The sequence below is a fragment of the Gorilla gorilla genome, chromosome 13 (assembly GCF_029281585.2).
Source record: "Gorilla gorilla gorilla isolate KB3781 chromosome 13, NHGRI_mGorGor1-v2.1_pri, whole genome shotgun sequence".
Taxonomy (NCBI): domain Eukaryota; kingdom Metazoa; phylum Chordata; class Mammalia; order Primates; family Hominidae; genus Gorilla; species Gorilla gorilla.
Window position 1 is genome coordinate 90,819,442 of NC_073237.2, and position 17,926 is coordinate 90,837,367.

The 17,926-nt window shown below is 41.5% G+C and overlaps 1 protein-coding gene across 1 annotated transcript in view; it reads left to right on the forward strand.

Moving 5' to 3' along the window:
• MFSD14B (major facilitator superfamily domain containing 14B) overlaps positions 1-17,926 on the forward strand; it is an 85,661-nt gene that overhangs the window by 880 nt on the left and 66,855 nt on the right. The gene's annotated exons all lie outside the window — the stretch shown is intronic.

Sequence of the window (17,926 nt, forward strand, 5' to 3'; positions counted from 1 at the left end):
CTGCTCCTTCCGTGTTCTCCCGGCGTCGGAGGGGCGGTCCTAGCGATGGGGAGCAGAGTTTCCAGGGGCGTTGCTGGGGACCAGCCGAGGAGCAAGTTAGGCTGGCCTCTTTCTCCAGTTTTACTTTTGCTTGAGGTCGAGATGGCTTCTGACAATAATACAGAAGCAATTGAGCCCTGACTTAACTGGCCTGGTTTCGGCAGAACAGGCCTTGTCTGTGTCAGTGGTTTCATATGGTGGAATATTAAGCCTAGAGGGTTTGTCGTTTCTTCAAGGCCTAAGTTTAAAAAGGATTTTTTTTTTTTGGTCTTAGGACCTGAAATATAGAGAATGTTACAGTGAATAGAAACTGATACAATGGGAAAGTTTTTCCAAAGAAAAATAGAAATTTTATGGAAATTAAATACATGTTTTTGGCTTTAGATTTTTAGCTTACATATCTGATTTTGTGTTTAGTTGAAGAATGCTAAGTGTTTACATGAACATATTTGGGGATGTAAATCCCTATTAGTAGGTTGGGAGGGCAGCTGAAGCAGGAGGAGCAGTAGGTAGAACGGATCCGGCAGAGCTGGTTTTTAGTCCTGGTTTTGCCTGAACAGTGCGCACTCTGGACAGGGTATTGAAACAGCCTTGCCCCTCAGTGCCTACTCTGTAAAATGAGGACTTAGTTGAAGTCCCCTCCCAGCCCAAGTGACTCCCTATTTTGAAAAGCATTTCAAAGTTAAGATCTCTGTAATATGAGAAGCTTATCTTGTCGAGGGAGAGAAATTCTGTATAATTGCTTGCTCTCATTTTGATTCGCGTTAAGTAGACTTGTCCTCTTCCTGCTTGCTACACAAAACTAAAGCACCAGTTCCTCCTTCTGTCTCATGAATTGATGGACAATAATTACTAACCAGCAGTGGCCCAGCTAGTAACCTGCGAGGTAGCTTCCTTCATCCCTTCCCATACTTAGCAACAATCAGAAAGTCTAGCTAAGTTTATTAGATACAGATTTTAGGTTTTTATCCTCTCCTATGCATTCTTATGCTCAGAATTTCCTCAGCATTTTTGACCCAGACTTTGACTATCTCTTTCAAGACCCTTGCTCACCCCAGCGTCAGTCCACCTTGCACGTGGCTGAGTAGTGTGTTCTAGCATGTAAAGATGATCATTACTGCTGTCCTTAATTTTTTTCATTGGCTCCTTATGGCTTACAGAATAAAAAATAAATTGGCAGGTTGAAGCATTATTAGTACAGTGATTAGACGAGCATGCTTGAAATCCCAGTTTCCACAGTTCGATAAGTTAACGTAACTCCTGATTAATAATGGCATTTACCTCAGAGGGTTGTGAGGGTTGCTGCAACTTGGCATCTAGTAAGCCCCTTAATACATACTAATGTTGTTAGTATTTTGTAATATTCTTTGCATGTATGATTGAATGATCACAATCTATAGGTGATCTGACCGTGATAAAAGTAGTTGTCTCCCATTTCCTAGTGTTGACAGGAACTAGACCCCAACCTAGAAATTAAAGTTGCTAAACTTACGTGCTTAAGAGCAGAAGCTTGTGAGGGATGTTTACTCAAAGAAACCTAGACTCAGTTTATTCCCCAGTTCTTTCTCCGTTGGATCCTGATGGTAACCTAATTTTGGGCACAGGTAGATTCCTGCCTGGTCTTTCCTCCTGTCTGAGAACGCATGGAGTTGATGTTAATTGTGATGAATACTGAGTTTTCTTGGTGTTTGCTGTGGATAGTGAGAAGGCTAGCATGAGCAGGTAGCAGTGTTTTTCTGAGTGTGTGGACGTTGGGAGAACAGTGAATGCTTTTAATCATATATGTTTGTGTCATATGCTAGTACCCCTGAATTATGTATTTTTCCTGTTTGCAGTTTCTAATGTCACCTCCGGGTGCTGTGTCCTATAGCCCCTATATGAATTGATTTCATTTTAATGTGTTGGAATTTCCTTACAGCTTGGTTTCAATGACACTCATGATTTCAGGTTCTTAGATGCTACTAGTAATCACAGGGAAGATTGTCCAGCTGATAACTTTTTTCTTTTTTGTTTTCTGTGTTTTTTTTTTTTTTGAGATAGGGTCTTTGCTGTCATCCAGGCTGCAATGGCCAGTCATGGCTCACTGCAGCCTTAAATTCTTGGGCTCAAGCAGTCCTCTCACCTCAGCCTCCTGAGTAGCTGGGACAACAGGTATGTGCCACCATGCCTGGCTTTTTTTTTTTTTTTTAATTTATTTTTTGTAGAGATGGAGTCTTCCTCTGTTTCCCAAGCTGGTCTCAAACTCCTGGGCTCAAATGATCCTCCTGTCTCAGCCTCCCAGTGTTGGGATTATAGGTTAGAGCCATGATGCTTGGCCTGACAACTTTTTTCTACCTTATTTGGCAAAGAGATATATTGACCAGAAAAAGATACTGGCAGAGAGATGTCATAATCTGAAAAATAAAAGAGAATCAAGTATTTACTCCAAGAGATCATTTCCTTCTAGAAAAGGGAGGTGTGTCGCCGGGCACAGTGGCTCACACCTGTAATCCGAGCACTTTGGGAGGCCGACGCAGGCGGATCACAAGGTCAAGAGATCAAGACCATCCTGGCCAACATGGTGAAATCCTGTCTCTATAAAAATACAAAAGTTAGCTGGGCATGGTGGCAGGCGCCTGTAGTCCCAGCTACTCAGGAGACTGAGGCAGGAGAATCGCTTGAACCTGGGAGGCGGAGGTTGCAGTGAGCCGAGATCGTGCCACTGCACTCCAGCCTGGCGACAGACTGCACTCCAGCCTGGCGACAGAGCGAGACTCCATCTCCAAAAAAAAAAAAAAAAAAAGGAGGTGTGTGTTAGCTGTTTGCGTTGCTGTAAAGGAATACCTGAGAATACCTGAGACTGGGGAATTTATCAAGAAAAGTGGTTCTTTAGGCTGTACAGGAAGCTTAGCACCAGCATCTGCTTCTGGTGAGGGCCTCAGAAAGCTTGCAATCATGACAGAAGGCGAAGGGGAAGCAGCTTATCACGTGTGGGGGAGGGAGCAAGAGAGAGAGGGGAGGAGGTGCCAGGCTCCTTTTAGCAATGAGATCTTGGCCGCGTGCGGTGGATCACTTAAGGTCAGCAGTTGGAGACCAGCGTGGCCAACATAGTGAAACCCCGTATCTACTAAAAATACAAAAATTAGCCGGGTGTGATGGTGCATGCCTGTAGTTCTAGCTACCTGGGAGGCTGAGACAGGAGAATTGTTTGAAACTGGGAGGCGCCACTGCACTCCACCCTGGGTGACAGAGTGAGACTCTGTCTCAAAAACAAACAATAAACAAAACCAGTCAGATCTTGTGGTAACTAATGGAGCGAGGATTCACTCATTACTGTGAGAAGGACACCAAACAACTGAGAAGAGATCAGCCCCTATGACGCAAACAGCTGCCACTAGGCCCCACCTCCAACATTGGGGGTCACATTTCAACATGAGATTTGGAGGAGACAGATATCCAAATGCTATCTGCCTTAAAAACAAATTGGATAGTTTGGTTTTCTATTGTCTGGAAGAATTTGTGTAAGATTGGTAATACAGTTCTAGAACTTCATAGTTCTTGGCCTTTTGGAGATTAATTCTAGAACAGCGTAGGTTTTCTGTTTGATTTTTAGTTCTGTCAGTTTCAGTAAGTTGTGTTTTGTTGGGAATTTGTCCATTTTATCTAAAATGTCAAATTAGTTGGCATAAAGTTGTGAATAATGACCTCGTAGGCTCTTTTCACCTTCTGTAGGGATTCTTGGTGTGCATTTCCTTTTTTTTTTTTTTTTTTTGAGACGGAGTTTCACTGTTGTTGCCCAGGCTGGAGTGCAATGGTGTGATCTTGGCTCACTACAGCCTCTGCCTCCCGGGTTCAAGCGATTCTCCTGCCTCAGCCTCCCATGTAGCTGGGATTACAGGCATGTGCCACCATGCCCGGATAATTTTGTATTTTTAGTAGAGATGGGGTTGCACCATGTTGGCCAGGCTGGTCGTGAACTCCTGACCTCAGGCGATCCACCTGCCTTGGCCTCCCAAAGTGCTGGAATTACAGGCGTGAGCCACTGCGCCTGCCCCCCCCCCCCCTTTTTTTTTTTTTTTAAGAGGTGAGGCCTCACTCTGTCATCCAGGCTGGAGTTCAGTGGCGCACAATCATAGCTTGCTGTAACCTTAAACTCCTGGGTTCAAATGATCCTCCTGCCTCAGCCTCCCTAGTAGCAAGGACTATAGGCACGTGGCACTATGCCTGGCTAGTTTTTAAATTTTTTTGTAGAGATTGGGTCTCACTGTGTTGTCCAGGCTTGTCTTGAACTCCTGGCCTCAAGTAATCCTCCAGCCTCAGCCTCTCAGAGTGCTGGGATTATAGGCATGAGCCACCATGCCTGGCTGGTACTCTGCATTGATAACTTGTGCTTTGTCTTTCAAAAAATATTTAATTTTGTAGGATCTTCTGGATAAATATTCACAAATATTGCATGTGTTGATAATTTTATATCTTATTTTGATGTTAAATGAACTAGAATATCCAGGAAAGTATTCAATGGTAATGGTAAAAGTGCATACAACCTCCTCTACATAACAGGAATACATTAATTTTTTCTTACTGTTAGGTATCCTTTTGGCTGTATACACGTAAACATGCTTTATTACCCTATGGAAGCATTTTTGAAATTTCTCAGTTTCAGCTGGACACGGTGGCTTACGCCTATAATCCCAGCACTTTTGGAGGCTGAGGCAGGCGGATCACGAGGTCAGGAGATTGAGACCATCCTGGCTAACGCGGTGAAACCCCGTCTCTACTAAAAATACAAAAAATTAGCCAGGCGTGGTGGTGGGCGCCTGTAGTCCCAGCTACTTGGGAGGCTGAGGCAGGAGAATGGCGTGAATCTGGGAGGTGGACCACGCTTGCAGTGAGCGGAGATCATGCCACTGCACTCCAGCCTGGGCGACAGAGCGAGACTCTTTCTCAAAAAAAAAAAAAAAAAAAAAAAAAAGAAATTTCTCAGTTTCTTACATGTGTTCTCTCTTCCCCTTTCCCTCTTCCCTTCCTCCAGTTCAGCATGTCATAGAACTTTCACAAGTGGTTATGAAATCTTAGATATGCTATGGAGAAAGAGGTTATGGCATAGCAAGAGCATTGTTCTGTGAGAATTGGAGAGAAATCTATTCTTAATGTGTATTTATTTATTTATTTATTTTTGAGACAAGAGTCTTACTCTTTCATCCAGGCTGGAGTGCAGTGGTGTGATTATGGCTCAGTGCACCCGGGAACTCCAGGGCTCAAGTGATCTTCCTGCCTCAGCCTCCTGGTAGCTGGGACTACACGTACGTCCCATCATGCCTGGCTAATTTTTAAATTTTTATTTGTAGAGATGTGCTCTTGCTTTGTTGTCTAGGCTGGTCTCAAACTCCTGGCTTCAAAGAATCCTCCTGCCTTGGCCTCCCAAAGCATTGGGATTGCAGGTGTAAGCCACTGTGCCCAGCATTAGTCTGACTTTTTTATAGTTAGCTTTGTATTTGCTTATCTTTTTTAAACAACCTTATTCAGTTTAATTGACATAAAATAAACTGTATGTGTTTGGAGTGCATAGTTTTGTGTTGTGACATGTCTATACACCTGTGAAACCATTATCATAATCAAGATAGTAAACATATTTATCACCCTCAAATGTTTCTTTTTACCTCCCTCTACACCTCCATTTCCAGGCGATAATTTATCTACTCTGTCACTATATATTGGCTTGAATTTTCTTCCCCCTTTTTTTTTTTTTTTTTTTTTTGAGATGGAGTTTCACTCTTGTTGCCCAGGCTGGAGTGCAATGGCGTGATAACGGCTCACCACAATCTCCGCCTCCTGGGTTCAAGTGATTCTCCTGCCTCAGCCTCCCAAGTAGTTGGGATTACAGGCATGCGCCACCATGCCAGGCTAATTTTGTATTTTTAGTAGAGACGGGGTTTCTCCATGTTGGTCAGGCTGGTCTCAAACTCCCGACCTCAGACCATCCGCCCGCCTCGGCCTCCCAAAGTGCTGGGATTATAGGCGTGAGCCACCGCCCCCAGCTGGTTTGAATTTTCTAGCTTTTTTTTTTTGTTATTTTATAAATACAGCATATTCTCCTCTTTGGCTTTTAAAAAGTTCAGCATAAATTATTTTGAGATTTATCAGTGTTATGTAAATCGGTAGTTCATTCTTTTTAATTACTGAGTAGTAGTCCATTTGTGGATGAACCACGATTTGTACATTCCCTTGTTGATGGACTTTCGGCTTCTCACCAGTTTTTGGCTATTACACATAAAGCTGCTGTGAACATCTGTGTGCCAATCTTTGTACAGAATACACTTTTTAAAAAGTAAATAGGAGTGAAATGGCTGGGTCATATGGTAGATGTATTTAACTTTTTAAGAAACTGTTGGCTGGGCATGGTGGCTCATGCCTGTAATCCCAGCACTTTGGGAGGCCGAGGCAGGAGGATTGCCTGAGCCCAGGGATTTGAGACCAGCCTGGGCAACATGGTAAGACTCCGTCTTTAAAAAAATAATAAAATAAAATAAATTGCCAAACTAATTATTTTAAAAGTAATTGTACAGTTGTACATTGCAGCTAGCACTGTATGATAATTCTAGTTCATCCATATCCTTACCAACACCTGGCCAATTTTAGCGCTTCCAATTGGTCTTTAGTGATCTCATTGTTCTTTTAATTTGTGCTTCCCTATGGCTAGTGGCATTCAGTATCTTTCCATAAGTTTTTTTTTTTTTTCCTCCTCCGGCAGAGTCTCACTTTGGTTGCCCAGGCTGGAGTGCGGTGGCGTGATCTTGGCTCATTGCAGCCTTGACCTCCTGGGCGCAGGTAATTCTCCCACCTCAGCCTCTCGAGTAACTGGGACTACAGGCGTATGCCACCATACCCAGCTAATTTTTTAATTTTTTATAGAGATGGGGTCTTACTATGTTGCCCAGACTGGTCTTGAACTCCTGGATTCAAGTAGTCCGCCTGCCTCAGCCTCCCAAAGTGCTGGGATTACAGGTGTGAGCCATGTGCCCAACTTCCCTAAGCTTATATGTCATCTGTATATCCCTTTTGGCAAAGTGTCTGTTCTTGTCTTTTGCCTATTTTTTGTTGTTGTTGTTGTTGGTTGGTTGGTTTCTTGTAATTGAGTTTTGAGAGTTCTTTATATATTTGGGATGCAAGTCCCTCGTCAAATGATTTGCAAATACATTCTCTCTAGGCCGTGGTCTGTCTTTTCATTCTCTCAGCAGTGTCTTGAACAGGAATTTTAAATTTTGATGAAATTTATCAATTTGCTCTTTTATAGATCAGGGTTTTGGTTTCATATTTAAGAAATTGTTGCCTAATCCCAAATCATAGGAATTTCCTTCTATTTTTTCTTTTTTTTTAGACGGAGTCTCTTTCTCTGTCACCCAGGCTGGAGTGTAGTGGCACAGTCTCTGCCCACTGCAATCTCCGGCTCACTGCAATCTCTGCCTCCCGAGTTCCAGCGATTCTCCTGCCTCAGCCTCCCGAGTAGCTGGGACTACAGGCATCCGCCACCACGCCTGGCTAATTTTTTGTATTTTTAGTAGAGTTGCAGTTTTAGTAGAGGTGGGGTTTCACCGCGCTAGCCAGGATGGTCTCAATCTCCTGACCTCGTGATCCACCTGCCTCGGCCTACCAAAGTGCTGGGATTACAGGCATGAGTTCAGTCTCCTGACCTTAATATCCATCCACCTCGGCCTCCCAAAGTCTGGGATTACAGGCGTGAGTCATTGTGCTTGGCCTTCCTTCTATGTTTATGGAAGCTTTAGAGTTTTAGATTTTACAATTGGGTTTGTGTTTAATTTTGATTACATTTTTATATGGTGCAAAATAAGGATGGAAATTATTTGTTTATGAACAGTTGTTCATTTGCTGAAAAATATGTTTTTATTCATTGAATAGCTTTTGCATCTTTTTTTTTTTTTTTGAGATGACGTCTTGTCCCATCGCCCATGCTAGAGTGCAGTGGCGCAATCTCGGCTCACTGCAACCTCCACTTCCCAGGTTCAAGCGATTCTCCTGCCTCAGCCTCCTGAGTAGCTGGGATTACAGGCGCATGCCACCACACCTGGCTAATTTTTGTATTTTTAATAGAGACAGGGTTTTACCATGTTGGCCAGGCTGGTCTCGAACTCCTGACCTCGTTATCCACCCATCTTGGCCTCCCAGAGTGCTGGGATTATGGGTGTGAGCCACCGTGCCTGGTCTACTTTTGCATCTTTGTCAAAAATCAATTGTCCGTATATTAGTCAGTCTCTGAACTCTTTATTCTGTTCCTTTGATCTATTTGTCTTTACATCAGTACCATGCAGTCTTGATTACTGGAGGTTCATAAGACTTGAAAACTAACAGTCCCCCAATCTTGTTATTTTTTAAAGTCGTTTTAGTGATTCCGGGTCTTTGCATTTTAGAATTAGCCTGGCAATTTCCACAAGAAAGCCTTTTGGGATTGTTATTGGTATTCTTTTGCCGTGAAGATCTGTTTGGAAAGAATTGATCAAGTCTTCTGATGCATAAATGTAGTATCTCTCCATTTATTTTAGATCTGTAATTTCTTTCAGCTGAGTTTTGTAGTTTTCAGTTGACATGTCTTTCCCATCTTTTGTCAGATTATTCCGTTTCATATTTCTTGACGTTATTGTAAATGGTATCATTACATAAATGTAATTTTTTAAAATTTAAATTCACAATTGTTTGTTGCCAGCATATAGAAATACGGTTGATTTTTAAAAAATTGTTTAATTGTGGTAAAATACACATAGCAAAGAAGTTACCATCTTAACCATTCTTAAGTGTAGACTTCAGTAGTGTAAGTATATTCACATTGTTCTGCAGCCAATTTCCAGAACTTCTTCTTTCAAAACAAATTCTATACCCATGAAACAACAACTTTCCATTTTTTGCCACCCTCCCATTCCCTGACAACCACCATTCTCCTTTGTTTCTATGTGTTTGACTTACTTTAGATACCTCATATACATGGAATCATACCATATTCATCCTTATCTTTTTGTGATTGACTTATTTCATCTTGCATAATGTCCTCAAGGTTTGTCCATGTGTGCCGTGTGTCAAATTTTCCTTTTTTTTTGGAGACATGGTCTCTGTCTCTGTTGCTCAGGCTGGAGTGCAGTGGCATGATCACGGCTCTGTGGAGCCTCGACCTCCCCAGGCTCAGGCGATCCTCCCACCTCAGCCTCCTGAGTAGCTGAGAGTACAGGCGCGCACGAGCAGGCCCCGCTAATTTTTGTATTTTTTGTAGAGTTGCAGTTTTGTCATGTTACCCAGGGTGGTCTCAAACTCCTGGGCTCAAGTGATACACCCGCCTTGGCCTCCCAAAGTGCGGGGATTACAGGCATGAGCCACCATTCCTGGCCTCTTTGCCCATTTTTAAATTGGGTTATTTGCGTTTTGTTTTATTGTTGAGTTGTAAAATTCTTTATACATATATTCTGGATATTAACTCCCTGCTATGGTGCGAATGTCTCACTTTGAAACTTAATTGCCATTGTAATAGTATTAAGAGGTGGGACTGTCAGGGCTATTGAAGAAAATGGTTAAAAAAAAATAGTGGGAACTTTAAGAAGTGATTAGGCTGTGAGGGCCCTGCCCTTAATTAATGGATTAATGCAGTGAATTTTGTTATCCTGGTAGTAGGTTCCTTATAAAATAATGAGTTTGGCTCCCCTTTGTCTCTTTTTTGTCTTTCTGCCTTCTCCCTTGGGATAACGCAGTGAGAAGGCACTGGCCAGATGCTGTTCCCTCTCTCTTGAACTTTTCCTCCTCCAGAACTGTGAGCCAGTAAATTTCATTTCATTATAAATTACTCAGTCTGTGGTATTCTATTATAGCAGCACAAAATAGACTGAGACACTCCCTTGCAGGTAGTTGATTTGCAAATTTTCTCCCATTCCATAGGTTACCTTTTAACTCTGCTGATTGCGTCCTTTGATGCACATAAGTTTTAAATTCTGATGAAGTCCAGTGTATCTATTTTGACTTTGTTGCCTGGGTTTTTGTTGTCATATCCAAGAAGTCATTGCCAAATTCATACTATGAAGCTTTTGCCCTGTTTTCTTCTAAGTTTTACATTTTTAAGTCTAATGATAGCTCTTTGGTTCATTTTAAAAGTTTGTGGTTTGAGAAAGCCCAACTTCTCTCTCTCTCTTTTCTAGTATTTTTAGTGTCATATATAAGAATCTATTACCAAATCCAAGATTTATCTCTTTTATGTTTTTAGCTCTTATGTGTAGGCCATTAATCCCTTTGAGTTAATTTTAATATATGGTGTGAAGTAGGGGTCCAACTTTACTCTTTCACATGCCAAAAATTAGTTGCTCTAACAGCATTTGTTCAAGAGACCATTCTTTTATGGCACCCTTGCTCAAAATCAGTTGGCCATACATGGCTTATTTCTGGAGTTTCCATTCTGTTCCATTGGTGTATGTCTATCCTTAAGCAAGTACCACACTGTTTTGATCACTGTAGCTTTGTAGTTTTGAAATCGGGAAGTGTGTGTTTTCCAATTTTGTAATTTTTCAAGACTGTTTTGGCTGTTTGGTGTTCTTTGCAATTCCATATGAATTTGAAGTGATCCTGAATTCTGAATAAGGACCTCCTTTTTTTTCTTTACTTATTTTTTTGAGAGAAGGTCTTGCTGTGTTGCCCAGGCTGGAGTGCAGTGGTGTGGTCGTGGCTCACTGTAATCTTAAACTCCTGGGCTTTTCCATTTCTGCAAGAAAGTCTTTGGGAATTTGATAGGGATTGTATTGAATCTGTAAATCACATTGGATAGTATTGATAGCTTAGTGATAGTAAGTCTTCCTTCCTGTGGACATAAATGTCTTTATTTAGGTGAAATTTGTTTTCGGTAACGATTTGTAGTTTTCAGTGTATAAGTCTTTCACCTCCCGGGTTAAATTTATTTTTAGGTTTTTTTTTTTCTTTTAGATGCTGTTATAAATGAAATCACTTTCTTAATTTCATGTATGTGTAGAACATATCATGTGTTTGTATCGTTTTTCTGCATTGTCTAATCTGCAGTTATCTTATTAGGCACATTTGGAGCAGTGCTCATTGTAGGACTAATTATTCTCCACTACTCAGGCAAGGTTTTCCTGAATTTGTACTCAGCACTATGTGAGTGAAAAAAGTTTTTTAAGGTTAGATGGTGGAAACATGCATAGGCTCAGAGTGACATCTGGCCAGATCTGTATACTGTTCAGATGTTTTTTCCCTGGTTTTTGATAGTTACGTCACATGCATGTGCTTATCAGTACCCTGCTGAATTCTTGAAGTGGATCTTCTGCAGCTCTCTCGGCTTCTCTCTATCTCTCTTCCCTCCGTTACTCTGTTCTGCCTTGATCTCCATTAGCTCTCACTTTCATGTCAACTCAGAAAGTTGTCCTCCAGGCTTTGTCTGGGTTCTTCCTACCAGAGCAGAGGCCTAGAATCTGTATCAGGCAGTAAGCTGGGATAATAGTACAGCACATCTTTTCTTTCCTGATTTTCAGGGATCTCTGTCCTTCATTGCCTGGCATCCAGTGTGTCTTGGTTGTATAAAGCAGAAGGGTAATTTTGATTACTGTTAACTATTTTTTTTTTCACTTTGTTAAAGATTGATTTTGTGGCTCTTTCTTGAGATGGGTGAAAAACTCAGCTTTTCAGACTTTTTTCTACTATCCATTTATATTAATTTTACATTAACACTTGTCTTCTCTCTGGCTTAAAAGTTTCTTCCTCTTAGAAAATCAGTATTTCAATATGAATATTACTATTTTGCCCCATACTCGGTGGTTTTCTACCTTTTCTTTCCTTTCTCATCAGCCCTGGGCCATCCTTTTAATATTTTTGTGGAGAACACTCTCATGTCTACTGTGACATTCATTAAGGTGGGTGGGAAGGGGCATTTCCTAGGAAAGGCACTATGTATGATGTAAAAAAGTTTTTTCCCTCACCATCTTCATTTTCCTGTGTTTCCCACGTCCCTTTCTGCACTTACTTCTTTTGAAATCTACTGTTCTACTAGAAATCATATTAATATTGTTTATATACAGTATTAGACCTTTCCAATGAGGCAGAATAACTAAGCACCTAAAAACCTGGATGTTTTCCCGCCTTTTAAATTTAATCTTCTTAATTAAGTGAGTGTATCTCACCTGGTTTTGCTATTTTTTTTTTTTTTTAAGAATTCATGAATATTCTAATAAATGTTCTAAGGAATGTGATATGCTTTTATTGACTATGACTCATCAATTCTCATGATAGTTTTGAAGTAGGTGATAGAGCAGTGCATGATTTAATGGTGAGAAACATCAGTGCATGGAGATAAATTGACTTGCTGAAAGTGACCAGGCTGACTGAACAATGGAGCTGGGACTTTCCTCATCTCTGTTCTCAAATCTAATTTTTATTTGACAGCTTAGTTCCTTATGTTGCCTATATAGGCAATTTTGTTTTTCGTATTCAAGAGTAGAGGTAGGAAGAAGACTCCTGAGTTATCTGAGCATTGTTTTTTGTTGTCATTTGTGTGCTGTCACAGAGTTAGGCATTGTCATGTAGTCACTCCGTGCCTAAATAGCTCCCCTGCTCTACATTGTCTATTGTTAAATTAGGTCAAGCCACGAGGAGATCTGAAGAAAAACTTAAAATTCTGTGGATAATGTGCTTCTTGGTAATTACTATTCATCTGACTAATTGCTTCAATTTAAAAATAGCAAAAGTATGAATTTTATATATTAGTAGTTCTTTGTGCATAGATCTTTGAAGTACTTAAGTAATTAATGAAAGTATGTTTTGCACGTAATGTAGAATATCTCTTTATACTGTGATGCAATAGAAGTACAGAAACTTCATTTAAGATCTGTAGCATGGTAATATGTTCCCTGAAGAAAAATAGTGGCTTTATATTTTAAATTATTAGTCAGCCAGATACATGTGAGTATCATGGGTCATGAAAAAAGAGTCATAAAATGTTGTGTGGTGAAATGTGAAGATTATTTTTAGCTTTAGGCATCTTGAATACTGCTTTGGAGAAATCTTCAGTTCTTAAATTACCATTCTTTTGTTATATACTCCTTGGGTGGAAAACTTATGGAGGCCAGTTAATGTACACTAAAAAAAAGCCCATACCCATTGACCTTGCAGTCACTCTTCAAGGAACTTACTGTAAGGCACTATTGGGACAAGACCACAGAGGTATATTTGTAAGATATGTATGTACTAATTATATATATTCATGAAAGATTGTAATTTAAAAGGGACTTGGTGAAACAGTTGTGGCACATACATTAGGTGGAGTACTAAGCTGCCGTTAAAAGTGATGAAATGACTATATGCCTATTGATATGAATATGGTGAATTTATTTTTATGTAAATCGGCTACACAACTTTTATCACATTAAAAAGACATTTATATATTTGCATGGAAAAATGTCTGGAAGGGTTTATACCAAACTTTAAAACACTAGTGATCATTGCTGATATTGAGATTTTTGTTGATTTTAATATAATTTATTGCCTGTTTCTTTATTTTCATTTGTACGTTTTCTACTAAACATGAATGAGTTACAAAGCCAAAAGAAAAAAAATAAAAAGACCAGTGGAAAGGATACATGAATACTGGAAGTTAGACACACCATTGCCTCACAGACTTCCTGGTCCGAGTGTTTGGGTTGCCTCAAGCTCTTTCTTGTTTTCTGACCTATCTTCCGTCCTTGCTCATTGCCTGTCTAAGGATCCCCCTTTTGTGTGAGTTGATCCTGCTTTCAGATATATATGCACTAGAGGCTATAAGGGGCCTTAGACGCCAGTCCTAGTTTTCTCAGTATATGTATGAGAGCACTAAAGGCCAGAAAATTGGTTAAAGACAGGAAGCTATTAATAGTTAGCAGCAGAGCCAGGAATAGAAGTCAGGTTTCCTTGCTTCTACTTGAGAATTTTTTCCATATTATGTGTGCTCTTCATAAGTAGGGTGATCAGACATCTCAATTTATGCCTTTTGTCTGCACTTAATTCTGTTTTTTTTTTTTTGAGACAGAGTCTCTGTTGCCCAGGCTGGAGTGCAGTGGCGGGATCTCAGCTCGCTGCAACCTCCGCCTCCCGTGTTCAAGTGATTCTCTTGCCTCCGCCTCCCAAGTAGCTGGGACTACAAGCATACACCATCACCCCTAGCTAATTTTTGTATATATATATATTTTTTTTCAGTAGGGACGAGGCTTCACCGTGTTGGCCAGGCTGGTCTTAAACTCCTGACCTCAAGTGTTCTGCCCGCCTTGGCCTCCCAAAGTGCTGGGATTACAGGTGTGAACCTCTGTGCCCAGCCTATGCTTAATTCTTAAAAAGGACCCCCTTTTATTCCTTATTTACTTGAGACAAGGTCTTGCCCTGTTGCCCAGGCTGGAGTGCAGTGGTACGATAATGGCTCACTTTAGCCTCAAACTCCTGGGCTTAAGTGATTCTCTCACCTCAGCCTCTGGAGTAGCTAGGACTATACGTGTGCACCACCATGCCTGGCTAATTTGTTATGTTTTTTGCAGAGATGGGGTCTCACTATGTTGCCCAGGCTAGTCTCAAACTCTTGGCCTTAGGCAGTGCTCCCACCTCGGCCTCCCAAAGTGCTGGGATTACAGGCATTAGCCACCGTGCCTGACCCCTCTTTTACTCTTAAAAGTGTCTTGGCCGGGTGCAGGGGCTCACGCCTGTAATCCCAGCACTTTGGGAGGCCGAGGTGGGTGGATCACGAGGTCAAGAGATTGAGACCATCCTGGCTAACACAGTGAAACCCCATCTCTACTAAAAATACAAAAAATTAGCCGGGCATGGTGGCGGGCACCTGTAGTCCCAGCTACTCAAAAGGCTGAGGCAGGAGAATGGTGTGAACCCAGGAGGCGGAGCTTGCAGTGAGCCGAGACCGCGCCACTGCACTCCAGCCTGGGCAACAGAGCAAGACTCCATCTCAAAGAAAAAAAAAGGTTCTCGTTTGTGTGATAAATGTTTACCCCGCTCATAAGGGAAACAGGCATAATGGAAAGTGTCATACAGACTAACCCTGTAACCAGGATCCATTAATAGAAATTGGAATGGTTGGAAGGAAAGGCTGTTTGTAGAGTAAGGTGCTTTTCATATGTTGAATTGAAGGTGTTGCCAGGACATCTAAGTCATTATTTTCTAGTCGGTAAAAGTAGCTGAGACGTCATTTAGAGAGGGATATGTTTGTGAGCATTTTTTGTTTGGGGATGATAGTTGAAGCTGCATCAAGACAGTCCATTCATTTTTAATCTTATTGGGGGAGGATTAGTGAGCTCAGCTTAGGAAGATGAAAGAATGGGCTACCCAGTATGATATGCATGCCTGAGGACACATGTTGATCCCATATATGGATGTGCACATGTGACTGCTTTGATTTTTGTCTAGTGTAGACATGCCTGAACATTTATGTTTTGAAATATGTAATACTTCGTTAAATTTCTTTTCTTTCCTTCTCCTTTATGTCACAGACCATGAAACAACTTTTTTTGATAGTGGCTGGAAAGCGTCGGGTAGTACTGATACGTGCAAGGCTGGTTGATGAAGAGCACAGTCCCTAGGAATTAGGAGTACCTCAATTCAAAGGCTGCCTGTGTAACTATGCATAGCTTATTACTTCCTTTCTTCACAAGTTTAGACAAGTTTGATCATGGGAACAATGAGAAACTGTGCTCGTGATTGTTCTTCAGGAAGATTTATCTGATGCAGTGCCTGAGTGTGGAGAGACACAAGAGTTAAGTGATTGATAAGGAGGCAAAACCTTGGGAGAAAAGAGCTTCTGGACCAGGGTCTTGACCTAGTGGATAAAGATTGGCTGGATGTGGTAGCTCACACCTGTAATTCCAGTACTTTGGGAGGCAGATGCAGGAGGATTGCTGGAGCCCCAGAATTTGATACCAGCCTAATGTCTCTACCAAAAAAAAAAAAAAAAAAGAGGCTGAGCTTGGTGGTGGTGTGTCTGTAGTCCCAGCTACTTGGGAGGCAGAAGGATCACTTGAGCCTGGGAGGTTGAGGCTGCAGTGAGCTGTGATCAGGCCACTGCACTCCAGCCTGTGCAACAGAGCGAGACTCTGTCTTAAAAAAAAAAAAAAAAAGGAAAAAGGAAAGTGATTAATGTGAGAGATGTTGAGGAACTAGTAGAGGAGCTAGAAGCAGATTGAATGTTGGGGAATGAGAAAATGTAATCAGGTAAAAAATCAGTACAGTACTCTAGAGAAGTCAGGAGGAGAAATTAATTACTATGATTAATTTTCTTTTGATTTTGTTGATTTTGAGAGTGCTAACTGCACTTGGATGTGAACTCTTTAAAAAATATTTTGGCCAGGTGTGGGGGCTCAGGCCTGTAATCCTAGCACTTTGGGAGGCTGAGGCAGGCGGATTGCCTCTGTTCAGGAGTTTGAGACCAGCCTGGCCAACATAGTGAAACTCTGTCTCTATTAAATATACAAAAAATTAGCCAGGTGTGGTAGTGGGCACGTGTAGTCCCAGCTACTTGGGAGGCTGAGGCAGGAAAATCCCTTGAACGAGGTTGCAGTGAGCTGAGATTGCGCCACTGCACTCCAGCCTGGGCAACAGAGCGAGACCCTGTGTCAAAAAAAATTTTTTTTTTTGTAGAGACAAGGTCTCACTAAATTGCCCAGGCTGGTCTTGAACCCCTGGGCTCCAATGATCCTCCTGCCTTGGCTTCCCAACATGTTGGGATTACAGGCATGAACCATTGCGCCTCCCCCCAACCCCCTTTATTTTTTCCTGACATGTGTTTTTGAGGCTGGATGGTGAGAAAATCTAGAGATAGGAATCAGGGAGAGATGTTGGAGGTAGAGACACTGGTTATTTGTATCAAAGTTGTAGTGTCAACTGAGCCCATAAGATTGAAAGAGAGCAGGAGATTGAGGGGTGGGAGAAGTGATACTCTAAAGAAACTTTTGGGAATGCTGACATTTCTGATATTTTGCTCTCCTGATACATGCTGTTCATCCTTATTATTGATACTTGTTCTTGATCCTTCCTAGTGGTGGGCTTCCTATTTTCAGCATTCAGACTATACATGCCTTGTACCTTCTCTTAACTGTGGCTCCACCCTGACTTCTCGTGATTCCTTAGACTGCCTTTGAGGAAGATTGTAGCTGTTGTTAAATGTGTGATATCTGTCTCAAGATCTTCAGTTGAACTGAAAGATTGCAGTATAGTGGGAGTATTTTCTTTGTATTTAAAAGCTTTTTTTTTTTTTTTTGAGACAGAGTCTCACTCTGTTGCCAGGCTGGAGTGCAGTGGTGTGATCTCAGCTTACTGCAACCTCCGCCTCCTGGGTTCAAGTGATTCTCCTGCCTCAGCCTCCCAAGTAGCTGGGACTAAGGCTTGCGCCACCATGCCCAGCTAATTTTTGTATTTTTAGTAGAGACGGGGTTTCACCATGTTGGCCAGGATGATCTCGATCTCTTGACCTTGTGATCTGCCTGCCTTGGCCTCCCAAAGTGCTGGGATCACAGGCATGAGCCACCACACCCGGCTTAAAAGCAATTTTAAGTTAAGATTACACAATGATCATCTTTAGTATTTCCTCCCTAGGCATCTTATCTAGATTTTACTTTATAGGAATGGTCACATTTTGTGTCTGGGACTAATAACATGCTGCTACCACCCCTTGTAAAAATTATCTCATGAAAAGCTAGTGATTAATTCTCTTACCGAGGTGGTTATCTTGTCTGTCCATTAGCCTCTGAACTCTTCTTGGCCATCCATGTGGAATTAGAAAGCAGGCAGAGCCAAGGAGGAGGAACAGCCATGATACTGCATGTCCAGGGGAAATGACAGTCTTATCTCCTTTTGCTTTCAAGTTGCTGATATTTACTGTGTATTGTGATCT